The sequence below is a fragment of the Thamnophis elegans genome, chromosome 11 (assembly GCF_009769535.1).
Source record: "Thamnophis elegans isolate rThaEle1 chromosome 11, rThaEle1.pri, whole genome shotgun sequence".
NCBI classification, from domain to species: Eukaryota; Metazoa; Chordata; class Lepidosauria; order Squamata; family Colubridae; genus Thamnophis; species Thamnophis elegans.
This window is the reverse complement of record NC_045551.1, coordinates 13457864-13480299: the sequence shown is the minus strand read 5'-3', so window position 1 is coordinate 13480299 and position 22436 is coordinate 13457864.

Below are 22436 nucleotides of genomic sequence, written 5' to 3'. Positions count from 1 at the left end.
AACTATGCTTTCCTATGAATTGGATGGAAAAGGAACAGAGCACAAAACTACCAGCCATATGCCTAGAATGGGCTTCTAATATGGAAAGGAACCTAAAGCATATTTTTAGTGGAAACAAAGGACTTGGTTAAGAAAACAGAATAAAAAGAAAGTGGGTGGAATATAACAAGTGATCTAGAAAAGATAGAACGAGGAAACAGATGAGAATGATAATCTGAGTTTTGAGATTATTAAAAAAAGGAATAAAAAACAACTCTGGTGATAACTTTCTCCTTCGGACAGTTTGCAAACATTAAACAGATCCTGGTAGATTTTTGATACCATTCACCCTCACACAAACATGAAATACATAAAGTATCCTGTACTTCCGACATTAGTTTGCTGACTGTTTTTAGCCAAAATATTTCTTTCTAGTTTGTATTATTAGTGTAATTTTTTAAAAGTATAAAATAAGGTTCCTGCTTCAGTGAAAAGAAACCCACCATAAGAAATATTACTTCTACTCAGCCACGAGGGCTCCTAAGATTTGAAATACTCACTTACCGTAGCAAAGAGTGGAGAGAAAGTGAAAGGTATTCATCACAGCAGAAACAATCTTAAAACCGACTAGTTTTGTTCCTGTTGGCAGTGCTGCAGTGTCTGGATTTTTTTTTAAAAAAAAAATTAAAATAGTAGATTGTTGTAAATTGATAACAGAAGTAATGAGTTTTCTCAAGTGTTTGTGCATGTGTGTGTGTGTGTGTGTGTGTGTGTGTGTGTGTGTGTGTATATATATATATATATATATATATATATATATATATATATATATATATATATATATATATATGAAATCATACAATTCACATGCAGTTATATATTAAACTTGAAATCCAAACAAAAATAGCAGTTAAATCTCATCAGCCTTCTGACATACAAAGTTCTTTTTCCCTCTCATTTTACCCTTTCCCAGTTATCAGCAACAGATTGCTCAGGATTACAGGATCGTTTTCAAGAGAGCTAGACTGAATCTGTTTAAAACATTTGAATGCTGTAAATATAAACAGGAGCTAGAAAGATCTGGAGGGAACATTCTGCATCCATACTTTTTAAAATATAAAGTTAAAATAGCTTATTCCCTTGCCCTCCCTTAACCTGCCTTCCAAATGCATTGAAATGCATTTCCCCATGATTGGCATTTGGTTATATTGAATGGCAATTAGCCATGCTGGCTGGGAATTCTGAGAATTGCAATTCAATCATTAGGAGAAAATTACTTTCTGGACATGCCTAAGAATATAAAGTAAGAACTTCACAAAGTGAGACTTACAAACTGTACATTAGACTTAAATATTTTTAAGAAAATTCAGATTGGCATTAGTTCTCTGTTGAATTTATAGTTTAATTTTAAAGAGCAGATTAATGTGAAAAGTAATATATATTTAATAATATAAATAATACTTTTATTCTTTGATTCTGCATTATGAATGTATTTTCTAACAGAAATTTAGCAAATTGTAATTTTAAAAGCTGGAATGAACGTTGCAATTACTCGCGTTCTTTTTCTATTCCTTTTGTCATCTTTTAAAATAAAATTTAAAAAGTTTTTTTTTAACTTACCAATAACAACTGTGGGATGTGAAATCTTAGTTCTAGTTAGATGAACAGAAAAGTTGTCTTCTGCAAACTCAAGCTTTAAATTGAAAATCTACAGCTTTTACTTGTTGAGTGTCGGTCCATTGCTCAGCTCAGTGCCTTATATAGAACACTCCAGCCGCTTTGGAAATCCCATGACACATCCAACAGGATATTACCAGGAGAAAGTGAGAATTTCCTTAGGTAGGAAAAAAAAAATCCTTGGAATATTCATGATGTTAAAACACTGACCACCTCCCTGCCTTTCCCTTATGAATATCTGATTGCCATTCCTGGACACAGATGTTTGTTTTAATTAATCCTCATTTTAAAAAATGAGGTGCTCAAATTATTTTGTTGATGCAACTATTCTTGGAATTGGATTCATTTCAAGGATTTATTTTTCAACATTTTTTTTCCTCTTGAATTATGGAGGTGGATAAAAATCCTTTTATCTAGCAACTCATGGCAGTAAAAATAGCCTTCCTCCCTTTCATTTTAACTTCATAAAACCATGTAAGATAGGTTAGGTTTGAGAAATAGGGCCTGACCTATAATTGTTCCTTAAGTACTATATTGTAGCAGTAGCTGTATATATACCTGAACCTGTTTGTCACTGATCCTAGTTCTTTACCTTGGCTCCAGTGGTGGGTTTCAAAAAATTTTGGAACCTCTTCTGTAGGTGTGGCCTGCTTTTCAGATCCACTGGTGGAACCTCTTCTAACCGGTTCGGTAGATTTGACAAACCGGTTCTACCGAATAGGTGCGAACTGGTAGGAACCCACCTTTGCTTGGCTCCTGCCCTCATCAGGATTGTCTTGTGACTCTAGGCCCAGTTGGGATCTATTGGCCTCCACATGTGCAGAATCAAGGACTTCCTGTTCTAAGGCTAGCTATGGCTCAACAGAAGATTATTTTTACGATTTGAATGAAAGATTCAATTCTACTTGTCTCCCCACAAATGCATTAAGCTTAATAACTATTGCAAATGATATTGCAAAACCTATAGTTGATCACATTTGAAATGAGGTTTGTAAGGATTTTCAGGTTGTTCACAGGAGAATTTTACTGTCAGGTCTGCCATCTTCATCTTGGCACCTCACTGGCATCCTGCCATCAAAGGTTAGGAGGGAGGGGGCATGGAGGGACCAAATGGGCAATAAACATGTTTTGGTATGTGATGGGAATTAGGAAGGGGTGGGGGTGGGGAGAATGACAACTTAACAAAGAGCAACTTGGAACCAGTTTGTGCCAGCGCTCAAGGCCGTGCCCCCTAAGAAAGGAATGTGGATTACCCCAAACATCTCAGCATTCTCAAAACATCTAGGCGGATCTACATTGGCTGAAGATGGAGTGGTCATGGGGAGGGGGGAGGGCTGGGTTAAGGAGAAATGTTTTGTATTTTTTCCTGCGGGAAGCTTAGTTCTAGTCTGACTTTGTTGCAAACAGTGTCCTTTAGTAAAAAGAACCTATCACTTTATCCAAATGGAGTTGAGGGTCTTCCTTTCCTAAGGGATCGGATTGGGTCTGACATTTACAATAATTTGAGGATATGTGTTGTGTGTGCTATTAGTAGGCTTTTGGCCTTTTTCTTGGTATGATATGTGTTCTGACACCCACTCCCTCTCTTCATACACTAAAGCACGCCGAGAAAAAGATACTTCAAGGATTTATTAACACACAGACTAGACCTTGGCAGCAATCCAGCACAGACTGACCTTGGCAGCAATCCAGCCTGCCAAAACAGCCATGATAGCTTCTCCAGCTCTAGTAAATAAGTTGATTCCTGCGACGAGCATGTGAAAAGTCATTCCTTTTATAGTCTTGAGAGGAGCCTAATTACCACCAGCTGAGTGCAATTATCTCCTGTAACTGCGTAATTGTTGTTTATGTCTGTTAGCCCTCCGTTGCCGGGCATCCAGGACCAACTCCCTTGTCTCCTCCCCACTGCTCCAATGCATGACATCAGGATCACACTCCCTTGTCTCCTCCCACTGCTCCAAGGCTTGACTTTGGGAGCACGCTCCCTTTGGCTCTCACTGCTGCTCCAGGCCTCAGGCGCCTCCTGGTGGCCAACCATCCTCTCTACGCCCTGCTCGGAGTCGGAACCCTGTCCAGGGTCCTCCATATCTTCCAGAGCCGACTCATAGAGCCCCTTGCTGTTGGAGTCTGGTGGCAGCTCCAACGGCTCCTGCTGGGCCACAACAGATATGTAATAAAACAGAATCTCTCTAAATCTTCCTCCCTTGCTTCTAGGTTTTACTACTTTTAAGATACACTTTTGTCTTCAAAGGTTGTATTTCAGACTTAACCGTGCCTGGTTTTTTCCAATTTTCTTCTAAAATTTCCTCGTCAGTTAACAAACGTAAATTCTTTATGGAAGAAATTCTCATTTGGTACTCAGAAACAGAGGTGGGAAACTGTTAGCCTCTGTTCGCTAATAGTCATGTAGCTCACCACTCTTTGAAGTCCCACCCCAGACACAGAGAAAACTAGTTTTTGTAATACATTTTGTTGCAATATTTCGAGCATACACTAAAAAAGTTATTAGTTCAAAACTTTTTAAAAATTTCATCTTCACTTCATATGCGGGAAAATATTTCTGCCTTGCTATCCCTTTTCAAGTGTAAAGATCTATTACTTAATGATTTAATACTGCAAAAACTACCATCTCTGGATAGTTTTGAACCAGTTCTAATTTCTGCTTAAATCATTTGAGGCTATTCCTACAACCATTGTATTGCAGAAGCAGATTGCGTCATTTATATAAATTTATTGCTATTCTGAGGATGTCCTCTTTTAACAAAAATGGCTGATCTGAATCATTAAACTGCAGCCCTCACAGATTCAGTTTAAATACTTCAATTGAATTGTTATTAAGATAATAGCAATAGCAATAGCAATAGCAGTTAGACTTATATACCGCTTCATAGGGCTTTCAGCCCTCTCTAAGCGGTTTACAGAGTCAGCATATCGCCCCCACAGTCTGGGTCCTCATTTCACCCACCTCGGAAGGATGGAAGGCTGAGTCAACCTTGAGCCAGTGAGATTAGAACCGCTGAACTGCAGATAACAGTCAGCTGAAGTGGCCTGCAGTACTGCACCCTAACCATAAGTGTCCTAAATTTTGTAAAAGATAACAGCAATCCATACAGAACAGTAGGAAGAGCTTTTTAGCAAGAGATGCTTCTAGAATGAGCCAATCAATGCAGAAGTTCTGTTCAGACATTGTCACAGAACCAGTTTGGTCTCGAGCACAAGTGTCAAACTCACGGCATCACACCATTGCATGGCATATTGCAACGGTTTTTCCCTTTGCAGAGCTGGGCATGGCCTGCACATAACACATCCAGCCCATGGGCCAAGGGTTTGATACCCCTGGTCTAGAGGTTAAGGAACCAGTTTGGTCTCAGGTTAGAAACCAGGAGATTGTGTCTTCTAGGCTCACTTTTGGCATGAAATCTGCTTGGATGACTTCGGGCCAGTCACTTTCTATCTAACTCAACCCCCAAGGTTGTTATAAGGAAAATAGAAGAAGAAATGAATACTGTGTGTTCACTGCCTTCAGTTATTTATAAAAATAACAGAGGCGGGATATATTGTAAATATATATAAAAATAAAATTCACCACACAAACCATGCTAGGAAGCTCCTCCCTTCTGAGCAGGGTTTAGCGTGGATGTCCTCTAAGGTCCCTGTCAATTGTATGATTCCATGATTCACTGTCCACAGAGAGCCCAAATAAATTTGGTCTGTCTCTTTATACAAGCATCAATATAGGAATATGGACGTGAGGACACATGTGCCATCTTGTTCAACTTGATTTCTTCTACAGGCACTGCTGCTGCAAGTGATGCACACTTTGAACAGAACAATCGACACAGCTGCAAACTCAGTATGATTTTCTATTATTGTATTCCTCTACTGTACATACCATACTTTGTCTTGTGTGTGGGGGGGGGAGGGGTGCTTGAGAAGTCTACCCCAATACCCTGGTTTTAGGAAAAAAGAAAATGACTTTTCAGTGGATGAAAAACACATCAAGGGCATGAATGTCTTTTCGGTTTTTGCCATTTTTCTTCTGGAATTCATTATAAACTCATTTTTTAAAAGCTGATTTTAGGAGCTTATTTATTATTTACTAGATTTATACTCCTCTGGGTGTTTAAGGTGGCATACACATAGCATTGTCTCCTCCAATTTTTCGTAACAATGGCAACCCTATGAAGCAGGCTAAGGAGAAAAACGTTTGACTGGCCCAAAATCAGCCCAAGAACTTCTATGGCTTACGTTTGCCCTGCTCTAACCAAAAACCTTAATCAAACCTCAACATAGGTTTCCAAATGACATTTATGTTGTCTCTAAAGAAAGATGATATATAAATACTAAGCAAGCATTGACAAGTGTTCTTTAAGTCTTTTAGGACACATTCACAAGTATAATCTCCATAATTTTTACTAGGATTTTTTTTCTAATGAAGGGCTGCATTAAACATCAGAAACCTCCCTTGTGCCATTTGTACATTTTAATGAATATATTAATTTTACTTTAGCGACTTTACATGTTGGGCATTGCTCAGTTTACAACTTTGTTCTGTTAACTGGAATTCTCAGAGTGACTTGCAGTAATTTCACTGGAAGAATTCATCAGTGAAGTTCCAAGAAGGAAGGAAACTCCACCAGACAGTTTGTTGTGGGCTCAGAAATATCTTTCCTGTGCAATGGCTAAGCAAGACTTTGACTGTTGATAAGCCAGAAAAAAATATTATTGTACTAATTGTAGTATTTTAAAAACTTCCAATGAATTTTACTTTTCCTTGCAATCTTATCAAAACTACATTTCTTAATGTTAAAAACTATACAAAGGCATATATGCACATAAATATTTATATCATTTCCAGACTCCTACTTGTAATTGCATTTTTCTTCTCTGTACTATATTTATAGCTAGATTTCATTTATATTAAATTCCGTGAATCAGCTTGACTCCAGGTGATGTCATGGATATATCCATGAATTTATCTTGGCAAAATGTAGTGGTTCGCCATTGCCTTCTAAGAATTTTTTTTTAACTTCAGTCTAGTCTGCAGCCTTAAGATTTCCTTGTGGGTCTTTCATACAAGTAACAAGCATGTGCAAGCTTGGTTAGCTTTTTGAGATCAGCCAAAATTGGCTAGAACACATTTTCAGCAGCAGGAAAACATGAATGCATTCTTCTGATAAGATGGTCCAAATACGTTACTAGAATATCGAATATTTATTTAATCTTGTCAAATTCTAATTCAGTTTTACTTCTTAAAACTTGTCCATTTGGACAAATGGATGTATAGTGACAACTTGAGTCAGCTTCTACCATTTATCTTACTATCTGGATTCCTTTCGGATCTTTCCCAACCAAATTTTAAAGATCTGAGAAGCAAACCTGTATTAGCATCCTATGACTCTTCATAGGTTGTCAAGAGCAGCATTTGTAGAAAAGATACAGTTAAGACCTGGCCCATATCTTATTGAGATTGTTTTTGAGTATACAAGCAGAACTCTCTCCAGGATGAATTAATCCAAGCATGTTTTCCTAACTTGACAGAAGAGATGGAAGTCAAGATCTTTGGGGCCTTAATATCTACAAAGGAGTAAGTTTCTTTACTTTGATGCTACAAAACGTGAAGTACAATGTAGCTAATTTGCTTCCTAACAGCTTCACAGCAATGACTCCAGTACATCTAGGAAAGCAGCTATCACAAGGACTTCATAGATACCCCCACCAAGAACAATCCATCCTTCTCTGAACCAGCATTTATCTTCTTTCTCTTGCCCACCCTGGAGGAAGATCCTTCCATTGTTATTGTTCTTGAGCATTTTGTTGTTAGTTGCGAAGTCGTGTCTGACCCATCACAACCCCATGGACAACGTTCCTCCAGGCCTTCCTGTCCTCTACCATCCCTCAGAGTCCATTTAAGCGCACGCCTATTGCTTCAGTGACTTCATCCAGCCACCTCATTCTCTGTCATACCGTTCTTCTTTTGCTCTCAATCTTTCCCAGGATTAGGCTCTTCTCCAGTGAGTCCTTCCTTCTCATTAGGTGGCCAAAGTACTTGAGTTTCATCTTCAGGATCTGGTCTTCTAAAGAGCAGTCAGGGTTGATCTCCTCTAGGTCTGACCGGTTTGATCGCCTTGTAGTCCAAGGGACTCGCAGGAGTCTCCTCCAGCACCAGAGTTCAAAGGCCTCAATTCTTTGGCGCTCAGCCTTTCTTGTGGTCCAACTTTCACAGCCATCCATTGCAATTTGGAAAACCATAGCCTTGACTATACACACTTTTGTTGGGAGGGTGATATTTCTGCTTTTTAGTGGTATTTAGATTTACCATAGCTTTCCTCCCCAGGAATAAGGGTCTTTTAATTTTTTGGCTACAGTCCCCATCTGCAGTGATCTTTGAGCCCAGGAATTGAGCATTAGGAGAGCTAATTCCCAAATTTTCAAACTTGATAGAAATAGTTACAGGTTATTCTGATGTCAGGATAGGGACCAATGATGAAGCTCTTTTCCAGCACTACAATCTACTTCCACATTACCAGCTGGGATGAACTCATGGAAATTCAGAGTCTCATTGCTATTAATGGAGGAAGTTGGAGACTGTTCTTACTCTCATTGAAACTTAAAGATACTTAATGGTTTTGTCAGATGACCCTGAAGATGAACCGTGGCACGACAAAACCGCGCTCGACTAAAGCGTGCCCGATTAAAGCGTGTCGCTGACGTCATCAACAGGGCGACAACAGCGAGCGCGGAGAAAGAAGGGCGCTTTAAATAGCTCTTTGAAAGCAAGCCGATTCAACTTAAGGTAAGGGTTAGGTTTAGGGTTAGCTTTAGGGTTAAGTTAAGGGTTAGGGTTAGGGTTAGGTTAAGGGTTAGGATTAGGGTTAGGGTTAGGTTTAGGGTTAGGTTAAGGGTTAGGTTTAGGGGGGTTAGGTTTAGGTTTAGGGGTTAATTTTAGGTTTAGCGTTTACAGCGTGCTTCTGTCTCCGCACTGTTGTCGCCCTGTGATGACATCAGCTACGCTGTTTCGTTGAGCGCGCTTTAGTCGAACGCGGTTTTGTGGTGGAACCAAGATGAACTGGGGCTGAAGAGGAGCATTTACTGTCAATTATTAGATGATGATAGCTAATACATAGTGATTTTGCATCTTGTTGCAGATATTTAATGTGACTTTTGGTCTAGAGCAGGGCTCTCAAACTCCCAGCCCATAGTTTAGTAGGCCACGCCCCCACCCAGTTTAGCAAAGGGGAAAAAAACCCAATATGTCATGTGACACTGCCGTGACACCATGTGTTTAACACCCCTAGTCTAGAATGTAAACCTCTATCACTAGAGGGTATGTCAGTTCTTGATACAATAAAGCAAAATTGACACCCCACAAGTTTATATTCCCCCTGCTACTGACAGACCTTAGACCTTTATGGTCTTATAAGTTGTCTACATCTCACTTCAATTTTTTGATGATTCATCTGCTAATTTTTTGAGTCAGTCTACTCTATAACTAAAGCCAATGATGCTCATGAGACACTATTCATTTTTCAGCAGATCAACGGCTTTTCCCAAGACCATTTATAGTCCAGATGACCTTCTTCTTTATATCTGTCTAACAAACACTTCAAATCTTGATTTAATAGGGAGTACATTTCAGCCACTACATAGATCATCAAAGCTTACAAGAATGCTGACATAAATAATAACTCCCTTTCGTATGAAATCTTTATTCTGTTTAAAAGGGTATTAAAGGGGAAGAAACAAAGTTATGCACTACAGAACAGGATCAGGTCACACCAGGTTGTGATATTTGAAGGCAGTGTTCTGACACCAATATATTGATTTCTAGTAGAATTCAACCCTATAAATAACTATAACTTAATTCTCGATGGGACAATAAAACTCCAAATAAAAATCTAATCTTAGCAGAATTTCTAAAAATAAATCCCACTTAATCTTATTTTTCCTAATCCTAATCCCCCAAAATTGGCTTAATTCTATCACCTCCCAATGTACCAAAAAGATGAAAAGTCTGATCCCACGAATTATTGAGAAACACTCTCTCATTTGTAATTAGAAAATTATACACCAGATTCCTATATTATAAACAATTGGATTGGATGCAACCAGAGAAAATTCTGGCCCCTGAAGAGCTGAATTCAGGTCTGAACATTGAACAATTGACTAACGTATCATGATTTGGCTGAGAAATACTCTATCCTAGGGGTCACCAACCCTTGCTCCATGTACCGGCACCAGTCCGCAGCATGCCAGAAACCATGCAAACAAGCCATGCTTGGGTTTGGCTTGGGATCGAGCTGGCGGTCTGCCGCGAGGCAAGCTACCGCCTGTCCCAGCCCCTGCCTCTCGGCGCTCCCCCAATGTTCTTAATTGAGTGTCCCAGGGGCTAAAGAATTTACTTTGAAAAAATTAGAGTGTTCAAAGCAGGCCGGTCGCCAGAATACTCCAGCTAGGAATAATGGAACAGGACTCTGGTTCTATTTTGTTGGTTTTTGGAACCGGGGCCATGATTAAGAGGGACGGCCGGGGGCATTCGTATTGTGCCGCTAGAGGTGAAATTCTTGGACCGGCACAAGATGACCCAGAGCAAAAGCATTTGCCAAGAATGTTTTCATTAATCAAGAACGAAAGTCGGAGGTTCGAAGACGATCAGATACCGTCGTAGTTCCGACCATAAACAATGCCGACTAGCGATCCGGCGGCGTTATTCCCATGACCCGCCAGGCAGCTTCCGGGAAACCAAAGTCTTTGGGTTCCGGGGGGAGTATGGTTGCAAAGCTGAAACTTTTGATCCAAAACCATGCAAACAAGCAAAGCTGCATCCATGGGATGCAGAAAGCACACAAAACTACACACCCCTCCAATCCTTGGAAAAATGTCTCTCCACGGAACTGGTCCCTGGTGAAAAAAAAGGTTGGCAACCGCTGCTGTATGCCACCAAAAGGTGCCTCGGTGTTCCTGTCTATGACTTAAGTCCAGTCTTTGATTCAAAACCACACAGTGGACTTTGGGGGGGAAAGTAACTGCCACATTGATTGGTCAATGACCCCTTAAACTGATAATAGCAATGCATCATGGCACACCGCTCAAAGTAAGGGCAATTGCAATGGCAATTTAGCAATAGCAATAGCAATAGCAGTAGACTTATATACCGCTTCATAGGGCTTTCAGCCCTCTCTAAGCGGTTTACAGAGAGTCAGCATATTGCCCCCAACAATCCAGGTCCTCATTTTACCCACCTCGGAAGGATGGAAGGCTGAGTCAACCCTGAGCCGGTGAGATTTGAACCGCTGAACTGCTGATCTAGCAGTAGCCTGCAGTGCTGCATTTAACCGCTGCGCCACCTCGGCTCATGACGAAACCTGGCCCTATTCAAAAGTGCCTTCTTCTCTTACCATTGATTAATTTACAAATTAGCAATGTTGTTGATGTCTTTGCTAAGCCAGAACATCATCTTCCATGTCTTGCTCACTGCCTCGTCATTGATTACATATATGCTGATAATGTAACCATCCTATCTGCAATTCACATGGGTATTGATTAAAAAGACAAATGATGATTTTGCACACTGCAGCTTTTCAGGAATATCCACTCTTGGCCTTTATAAAACTTTGGGCAAAATAAGGCAGAGAATTCCTTGAGGTCAAGATTTCCAGTTGGATAGAGCCAGTGTTTCCAATACATTCCTACCTTTATTATGCAATCTTCATCTCCTCTGGATTATCCGTAAATATTTTTTAAACATATACAAGGCCCATTAAAGAGATTTTTTCTCCGTAGCCTGAATTAATGCATTGCATTCTGATGACAGTAGGCAGCTGTAGCAGCTTCTCTTGTAAAAATTGCAGGTGTGTATCAGGGGTGGGTTTCTCGCCCCGTTCCAACCGGTTCGGTTGGAACGGGGCCGGCGGCGTCCTCGTGCACGCGCGCGGTGCACACATGCGTATTAGCGTCTGTGCGATGCTCCAGCTGCTCCTGGAGGATCACGCAGGCGCTGTATGCGTCCTGCGCATGCGTGGAAGCGCAGAACTCGTCAAAACCAGGTAAGGAGCGCGGGCGGGCGGGTGGGCCCTTCGCCGTTCCCGGAAGTTACTTACTTCCGGGTTCGCCGACCAACCAGTTCGCAGGGACCGCCGCGAACCGGTTGAAACCCACCCCTGGTGTGTATGCTGAGATACAGAGAATGAAACTTTATCACATGTATTATTAAAGTGCCCACTTTATACACAATGGGGACAAGATCTTTTGCTTTTTATTATTAGAAAACTTGTTTCCTTTGTGACCATACATTTTAATGACTGGTCTAGAAGTGTAAATAAATTTCAAATGAACAATTATCTTAATCGTAGGAGTTGGAAGGTACCTTATACAGTATATAATTTAGTTTATCCATTGCACAGAAGCAAATCAGTATCATGATTAAGGCATCAGGCTAGAAACCAGGAGACTGAGTCTCACCTTAGGCACGAAATCAGCTAGGTGACCTTGGGCCAGATGCTCTCGCTACACTAGAAAGGAGGCCATGGCAACCTTTGCCAGGAAAACCACAAGATCTTGTCCAGGCAGCCTCCAAGAACGGAACATAATTGAACAGAAGAAAGAAAAATTCCTTGCTAACTACTAGATCTACTTGAACAACTTTGACAAACGAAATCACTTAGTCTTTAGTGATCTCTAGTGGCATAACTTTCATTTGGAAAAGTACTGAGCCCGAATTAACATCAGATTGTTTTCTAGAAAAAAGAGGGACTTCCTTTTTGAAATTAGGAATGACTTTTTAATTTCCTTGGAGTCCCAGAAAATTGCTTTTCTTCCTCTGAACAAAATTTAGATACATGAAAAAGTAAATTTCTTTTTATTATTTCCAGAAAGCACAAGAAAACAAAAGAAAAGCAAAGAGAAATAGCAGTGCTTCCTGTTTTGTGTTTCTTAAACTGTTTTTGGTGTTATATTAAATTATTCCTTGGTGTATAATAATAATGAATGTTAACGCACACAGTTACTTGTTTTTCTCAAAATAATTGATGGATGCAAAGATGAGGAGGAAATACTTGCTTTCCTTTTTCTGAGCTTGGGAGATGTTCTTGCCTTGTGTGATATTTAACAAAAAGGAATAATTCAGTGATTCCCATCAGTAAGTCCTCTGAGAGTTTTAGTATAGCTGGTATTGTGTAAAACAGTCTCCACTCTGTCTGGCTCTGCATCATCATAAACTGGAATTCTCCGCTTTAGTCATTCTGTCTGTCTTCAATTCAGGAGGAAGGGTTGGTGACAATGGTTTATAGAAGGCTAAAAGTAATTTGTACCCTTGGTGGGGAATTTTCCTTTTTTCCTGGCCTGTGATCAGTGGGGAAAGTGGGCTAATTCTCGTACACCTTTCAAACTTTATTCAATTTATTGATTTGGTTTCCATATTCCACATATTTCAATTAATTATGGGTATAATTTGTTAACCAGCTATATTATGCTCATATAGATACTGGCAAATAAAATTACAATCTTTAGGCAAAGTTCCTTCATGCAAGTTCACCTATATGAACTGGTTTTTGTCTCCCAACATCAGCTATGTTATAATCACCAAATCCTCTAACAGTTTAATTACCTCAGATGACAATGCACCAATCTCAAAAGTCTCGTGCAGGATTTGACATTCTCTTTTCCAAACAGTTGTCATGAGAAACTCAGGATAAGTGGACAAGCGATAAAGATTACATTGTTTTACTAAATTCTATGTACATTTGAATCACTTCGTCTTTGTGGAAGCTTGTGGTTGTGGCTATTTCTTTGGCCTGCCTTATGTGTGACTTCTTGTTATTAGTAACCTATTTGTAAATCAAGTTGGTATGCATATAACCCAGTCTGAAACAAAAGAAGATGTAAGCTGACTGGGAGGTATTGTTCTAAGTATTCTGTAAGTGCGAGTTGGTGTATTACCACTGCAATTGCTGCTCAAATCAAGTCTCCCTTTGACTTGATTAGATGGCAGGCTCAGCTCTGCTGGAATAATATTTGTAATGCCATTGAGAAGCAGGTTAGCTAGATCTTGCCTTAAACTTTATAATCTACGAAGAACAAAATCTTGTTCTTGAAAATTAAGGCAAAGGAGTTCCTGGCTTCCATCCCTTTGGTCAGAGCATGAGAGGAAGAGGGGGTTAATTAATCCTGGCATAGTTTATGTTTTATCTTCCTGAGGTCAGCTTTTCTGGAATAGGGGTCAGAGTCTTATCTGTATCTTTTCCACCAGTTCTGCTCTTGGCAATGAGCCCAGAAACAGAAAGTTTAGCATAGGCTTAGTTGTCATGTCTCTTTATTAAGAGATCTGAAAAGCAATCAGATAGTTTCTTATTATGATTAACCTATAAAGAATTTTAGAAGTATCAAATGCTAGTATAACTCAGCTAGCATCCTTGAAGCTTGGAAGCCACTCTGCTACTGCTAAATCCTCTTGAAACACTGGGGTACAAGGAAATAACTGCTTTTTCAGAGTCCCGTTTATAGATGTTCACTGGCTATTTTGGATAGCAAGCAGAAATTAAGCTCATTATTCATAACAGAGATGGATTTATCTCAGGGAAATAAATTGGGCTGATTTCGCTGCCTACTACAATGTCTCTTGGGGAAGGTCTTAAAAGATGTAGGGGACAGTCCAATTTTTTCACTAGTGGCATTTAGATTCAAATTTAGATGGGAGATTCTCTCAGCAATAAGGGGACATTGATTTGCGGTGAGATTATCCCGAGAAGAACTCAGTGCATTTGATATTCTGTTAGCAGAGTACCAAATGAACTGTTATGGTGTGGGGAGTGGGGGAGAGCTGTTCATCAATTGATTCAGCAGATTTTCTTCCAGAAAGGAGAGGGTCTCATCCACTCATATTTTTTGCTTCTACTTCTATCTTTGCTGACGAACAACCCCATTTATTAATAATTATCAACGAGTTCCGTTGTTTAAAGAGAATAGATCTTCCACACTTAATGGCCTGCAGTCCAGTTCTGGAATCAAGTTATCTACTGTTAATTGTTTCAGGAGTTTTTCCTTGGGGTTATTTGTTCCAATCATCTTCTTTTTGCATATTAGATTTCTGGATATTTCAGATAAAATAAACCAATCAAGCCTAGTAAGAAATCAATCAGCAAGTTTAGTTTATTAAATTTATATGCCATCCATCTCACCAATAAAAGTTTTTCTGAGTGACTTAGAAAAGTAAAAATGTAAATATAAAGACAATTAAAATTAAAAGATGGTCTATAAAAAACTAGAACCATGGAGCTGGATGGCATGGGGATACGTTCTTCTTATTCTTTTCAAAACAAAACAAAATGAAGAACAAAATGAAATAAAAGCGAAATACAAGTTTCAAAACAACATTGAGAGGGAAGGAAATAAGATGGCCCATTATGGTGTCTTGCCAGCATGGGCAAAAAAAAGGCACTAAGGCAATGTTAGGTTTCATGTGTTTAGGTGACTTTGTTTAGTGGCATTTTTGATACATATTATGTCGGGGTTGTTAGTTAAGGTAAGTAGTAAGTTAAAATAATGTATCAGTAACAGAGTGAAGTTACTAACTTCATTCTACTGCTAATAATTTTTTTAACCTGAAAAATTATTTCCATAATATAAAAGTAAGACTTCAAGGAAGCTAAACTCTAATTTGACAGTAGTCAGCCTTTGGAAGATTCTTTGAACTCAGTGGTAGTCATAGAATCATAGGATTGGAAGGGACCTTGGAGGCCTTCTAGTCCAACCTCTTGCTAAAACCATCCTGGACAAATGGTTGGCCAGTCTACTCTTGAAAATCTTGTGATGGAGCACCCACAACTCATATCCCTGTTTGATTGTTCTTAATGTCAGGCAATTTCTCCTTTATTCTAGATTCTGTAGCAAGTTATTACCCAGCCCTCTCCCAGAAAAAAGAAATATCCTAGGAAATATTGAAAAGGCAGAATATTTCTCTGGATGTGAAAAGAAAGAAACATGTTTTAAAAGACAGAATAGCTTCCTGCAGCTTTCTGCCCATCCCCACTTTGTCAATGGGCCATTAAGAAGGCTAAGCTAGTCCACTTTACATAATAAAGACTTCTCCACTTCAGCTCCAGGGGGGATGGGATTAAGGAACTTTACCCAACTCACCACATGACATCTGAGAAATCAACCAAACCTGGATTCAAAACACAGCCTAGAGAGTTGCCCCTGCATCGCACCATGGGAGTCTGACAACCAATCAGAATACATTTGTTACACAGGATCAGGAAACAGAGAGGTGGAACTGAACAGGTTATAAAAAGCCTAGCAAGCCCCTCCCTCAGCCCTTCACTTCTCCACCAACATTGAAGCATGTGATCACCTTTTCTGTTCAGGACTCAAGCCATGTGGTCCTGTCCACCAATAAACCATCTTTCCAAGCAGCCTCCATGTCTCCAGTGTCTTTTTTCCCACTTGGAGCTGAACCCAGAAGGACATTTTTTTCGTCAGTTCGATTTCTCTTTAATGATCTTCCACCTGTTGCTTCTTGTCTTGCCCTCCCCAGGTGCTATGGAGAATAAAGCAATCTCCTCTTCTCTGTGACAACCCCTCAAATACTGGAAGACAGCTATCATGTCTCTTTGTTAAGTTAGACATTCCTAGTTCCCTTAACCATTCCTCATATGATTTACCCTGCAGACTCCTTACCATCTTAGATGCTCTTCTCTGAGCACTTTCTAGGATCTTTCCATCGTTTTTGTATTGTGGTGACCAGAACTGGATTCAGTATTCTAAGTGTGGCTGACAAGTGGTAGTAGAAAGCGGTTCTATCCCTTTTTGTGAACTTGAGACATCCCTCTGTTGATGTAGCCAAGGACTGCATTGGCTTTCCTGGCAGTGTATGGAATGGATTAAACACTGGAGTAACATTTTGGGATGAAATGCTTATTGAGAATATGGTAATGTTAGTGTAGTGGGGGAAGAGAAAGGCATAAGAGGAGGAGGCTTTGGTGGGAAGAGGAGAAGAGGAGTGCAAGAGGAGAAAGGAGGGTTTTTTTCTGGGGGGAAAAAAACAGAGGTTAAGGATAGGAAGGGATGCCTTGGGAAAAGAAGGCCTGAGAGGATAGGAAAAGAGGCTTAAGGGAGAAATGGAGAAAGAGGCTGGGGATAGGGAGTGAAGGCAATAAGGAGGACAGGAGACGCGTCTGTGGGGCAAGCCTGAGGGAGAGAAGGGGGAGAGGAGAGGAAAGGTTTCTGTGGGGCAAGCAGAGGAATCTCTGGTCTCATTCTAGATGTCAGAGTATGATATGCCGAATACCCTCATACCAACAAAATACTCTGCATATTTAGTTAATCCTATTATACTTACGGTCATATAGACTTATATATAGAAGTATATAACATGTCTATTATTCAATATCTGGCCTCAAATTTGAATTTGTAAAGGCTGGTCAAAGACTGTAATAAAGATATCTGAAATTTTAACTTCACCCCCTGTAAGGTTAAACTCATATCTCTTCCTTCATCCCATATCCCTTCCGTCATCTATAAACAAATCTATAAAACATTGCAAAAAAAGGGTCTTATTTTAACCTTGATCAAGCACCTTCAACTACAGTATATCAGATTACCTGTGACTGCTGATAAAGTTTAGTCTTAGATATACGGGAATGTGTTTTAACAGAGCTACAGTGGAATGGCAACCTTTATGAGTCTCACAAATAACATTCTCTATTAAATAATAAGACCAGAATAAGACTAACTCTTCCCTTTTTACTTCAAAATGCCAGCTATCATTCTCTTATTTGTTAAGGCCTATTTTTAGGTTTCCATTATTCAACCCTTTCTCTAAAATGAGACTTTATAATCTCGACAGATAATTAAGAGTAAATTTTCACCATTTTTTTGTCATAAAATTATCATATTGCTTTGTATCTCTTGAAATAAAATATAATTATTTCAAAAAGCCCAACAATACTTTGTTTCACCACGATTTTGAAGTGAGCTGAATCATAGCTGGGGAAATTGCAGCTGTAGCAACTTTATCTCCAAGGAGCCCTCAGTGAATAAGCAATCAAGTGAATCGTGTTCCAGCTTATGATCCATTAGTATTTCCTTTTCTTTGAATGAAAGTTCTTTTAAATATCCTGTTGAACAAAGAACAGATCTCTTGGGTCTAATCAACAAAGATAGCAATTCAGAACAGTAAATTAAAAAAGATTTATCTATAAATGGATGGTTTGCCCAGTCCTTTCTGCCAGGAATATTGAAACCCTATTCACATAAACTTGGGCGTATTAGTGCAATAAAACAGAGACATAAAAGGATTGTCCAAAACTTTTTATACAAATAGGAATTCTGAACTGGTACAAATCCAGCTCCTTGTTCAAAAGCTTCTAGTGGCCACAACTACATATTATGTGACTAGCTTTTAATGCAGAATGTCCAGAAGTAGCTTAATCAGTGGTGGGATTCAAATAATTTAACAACCGGTTCTCTGCCTTAATGACCAGCTGGGTAGTTGTGGCTCGGTGGTCATGTAACCATGTGGGCGTGGCCAACTCAATGTCACTCAGGTCGATGGGCGCTTCACCTTAGCTGTTACAATGTAATAAGGGTTAACCAGAGAGGCAGTTTCTGTAAGCAGGGCAATAAAGATTAGGCTACAAACAACACCAGAATGCTTCCTTCCTGCCTTCCTTACAGGATTAGCCCTGTAAAGTGGGGAAAAACAAAACAAAATAAGATTTCTTCCAACAACTGGTTCTCCGAACTGCTTAGAAAGTTAACAACTGGTTCTCCCGAATAGGTGCGAACTGGTTGAATCCCACCACTGAGCTTAATAAAAAAAAGTTAACTCCAAGTAGTAGGTTTAGGTTTAGGTTTCATTTTATTTATATGCCGCCCTATTCCCAGCGGGACTCAGGGCAGCACACAAACCCAAGGGGGGAAAGGGAAACACAAAAACTACAAATACAAGCATTTAAAAATAACCAACAGCCACACAAATCGAGAGGGGAAGGGAACTCATCAACCCCAGGCCTGCCGACACAGCCAGGTTTTAATGGCTTTTCAGAAGGCCTGGAGAGAGGTGAGGGTCCGAATCTCTGCGGGGAGTTCGTTCCTAGTAGTAGTAGTAGTTTGGGCTACTTCAAATCTTATGTACACGGCGCTTGAAGACTTAATTTTTGTTCAAAGTTTCATTTCTGTATATTTTCAAACATCACCTGTCAGTCATTGCAAATGTATTGTAATGGTACCTTGGGACATGGGGAAAAGAGATGAAGCTTAGTGAATGGTCAGATAATAGACAACATTAAGAGCTATCCAAACCCTGAGGTTTAGCAAAGTTACAGGAAGCAATATATAAAGTCTGCCTTAGAATAGGGTACACCAGTGCTTCCCAAACGTTTTCTTTCATTATCAAAAACCCCTCATCAGAAAGTCTTTTATACTAATCAGGTATAAAATTAGAAAGTCATTATTTACATTTCCCTGTTGTGATCGGGAAATTACTTTGTGTAGGGCTGTTGGGCTGAGCTCCGAGCTTGGCAATTTGGTTGCAAAGGTTTCATCACCATTCAACGAGACATTTTCAGTCTGCTTGAATTTTGCTCATCTGACAGAGCACTGGCCTTTAAATGCCTTTTTATGTGATACAAATTTGTATGGATGTTGTTTGTTCGGCTACTTCTTTTAAAAAAAATTATTTGTTTTTGAACAAGGACAAACAAACATAAAAATAAAAGTAAAAAAAAAACCCATCTTCCATTACAAATTGTAGAAAGTGTGTCAGTTGGTTACAGTATTTCCATGCATCTCTTCCATAGTCACCACCGACTTTTCATATCAAATTGCATATTTTAAATTCACCTATATTCATGTATGTCACAATTATTATATCTGAACCTTAATTTGGCTATAATTGTTTTTACGTCCTTTTATATATAATATTCAAAATCTAGAATAGGATTATATGATAACATTCCATTAAATCATCCTAAAATCATCAAATCACAATACATCTTTATAACATATTCTAGATAAAGCTTTTAAACCTTCTCTCATAATCTCCATATATTCTTTATATAAAATGTCATATTATCAAACTAATATATCTATATGTATTGTTATCATTATTAATCATTATTTAACTATAGATATTGTTGCCTCATTTTTTACATACTACTGGTAAACTAAATTTAGCTTAATTTTTATTATACATTTTCATTGCATCAACCTGTATCCCTCCAGCAATATATGGTCTTATATCTCTTGCCATTTGTAGCATTAATGTTCTAGTTACTTTCTTAATAAATCTTGTATAAACCTCCCTTGGCAACATGCTGTTCCTTTCATATGTCACAAAAGCTTGAAATGCAACATCTGTTCTTTCCATCAGTTTATCTTTGGTTATCGCTAGTGCTTCTATCAAGATTTCTCTCCTTATCTCCATCATTTTTTCTCTCTTTTCTTCTTTTGTGCTTTGAAGTCTGGGGTAGTGTTCCAATCCCTCTATCTCCCCTTTCCATATTCCGCTCTTGCCATTACCAACTACACTCACTTTGTTGTCAGTATCCACAGTTTTCTTATCTCTTTGCTCATTTTTTCTCCCATCTTTTGAACTCTGTCATCCACTTTCTTCATTTGGTAAACATCCTCAGTTTCTCCATCAGATTTTTCTGTTTTGTATTCCATATTCTCCAGTCTCTTTTCAATTCTCTCTGTCACAACCAATAGATTTTGAATTTCAAACATAATCATTTGCAATGTTACAGTTTCTTTTTCCTGCTGGGCCATTTTTTTCAATTTTGCAGATACTGCCACTACAGGGTTCAAGGCTATTTTAATAAACTTCAAACAGGTTTATTTATTATCTTTCAAGTCAAAATGTTGTCTTCCCTCCAATAGCTAGTGATAGAACTTCCAAAAGGCACCTGTATAAACAACTTGCGCTCTTCCTACTATCACTGTCAGTAAACAAGCTGAAAGAACCTTGAATCTCAAGTGATCAAAGAGAAAGAAGAAAAAACAATGTATCCAGCCTCCAGCCTCTAAGAGGCAGTGTAACTGCTTTTCCTCCTGTTGTTACAACCCTCTTTATAATCCTTCTTATTTTCTTCTTTTTATTCCAAGCTTAAGAAAGAAAAAACCCTTAAATGGAGATTGAAAACAATCCATTCAATCAAATCAAGCATTATAAAAAAAGGAGAATTTTAATCCATAGGTATAAGCAAAAGTAAAAAAAGAAGAATTAATCCATTCAGTTAAAATAGGGAGCCCCTGCAAAAGTTCCATCTGTGAAAAAAAAAGAAATTAGAAACTGGATAACACACTAAATTCAATGCAGATCAATCTCGCCACCTACAGTCTTTTGTCTTCAATCTTTACTTAATTTTTTTTCTTGGGTAGTCTCTTTCTCTAATAATAAAATTTCCTCACCAATTCAACACACTTTCTCCTTCCGCTTTCTTCCCGTTTCAGAGCTGTCCCAACTTCAGCAGCTTCATTAGCTGCGTTTCTGTCGCCGGAAAAAAAGGCTATTCCTGGATCTTTCAGGGACTTTGCGGTGTCCCTAAGATCAGCAGGAGGTGCCCTTCTCAATCACCATCTCTGCGGGATGGTTTTGGCCCAAATGGACTATCCAGCGGCAGAAATTCAACTGCGATCTCGGAGCACGTCAGCTCTCTTCTTCGCCTACTTCTGAATCATTGTCTGACTTCGGACTGTTTGAATGGCTGGCTGTTGTTCGATGTGATATTGATCTAGTTTATCAATTTGCTGAAATCGAAAGAACTGCGTCAACCACGATCCCGAAGATAGTATTTAAAGCAAACAAACAGGCACCTCACTATGCAACAACAATAATCACAACCCATCAGCTCAGAAGAAATCATACGACATTGGAAGAAATGTCCTTCTGGGTTCGGCTCCAAGTGGGGAAAAAGACACTGGAGACATGGAGGCTGCTTGGAAAGATGGTTTTAATGGTGGACAGGATCACAGGGCTTGAGTCCTGAACAGAAAAGATGATCACATGCTTCAATGTTGGTGAAGAAGAGAAGGGAAGGGGAGGGAAGAGAAGCAGAGTCTCTGGTTTTATGCCCTCTCTGGCCTTTGATCTTGAGCTTGCATTCTGATTGGTTGTCAGACTCCCATGGGTCCATGCAGGGGCAACTCTCTAGACTGCGTTTTGAATCCAGGTTTGGTTGAGTTCTCAGATGCCATGTGGCGAGTTGGGTAAAGGGCCAATATTATGCCTTAATTCCATCCCCGGGAGCTGAAGGGGAGAACTCTTTATTATGTAAAGTGGACTAACTTGGTCTTCTTAATGGCCCATTGACAAAGTGGGGATGGGCAGGAAGCTACAGGCAGCTGTTCTGTCTTTTAAAACATGTTTCTTCCTTTTCACATCCAGAGAAATATTCTGCCTTTTCAATATTTCCTAGGATATTTCATTTTTTTCTGGGAGTGGGCTGTGATAACGTCCTACATAACTAAGCTCCATTTCATGCTGAATAAACTAAATTATTAATGTATCTTAAATAGAAAACTAGCTTTCGATAGATTTTTACTCCAAAAGCATTTTATTAAAATAAATTTGATTTTTAAAAATCTGATTTAAATAAGACAAATCGATTTAAAATTTTAAAATCCGATATTTTTATTTTTTTTAAATAATATCCACCCTGGTTAATCCAAAACAATTTAGATTTGGGCTGCAAATTGGAATAATTAATGTTGAGCAAACATGCCATCCTGTTCTGCTCCTTAAGCTCAGCCAGAAATCTTGGTCCGAACTACATGAAGCCGAA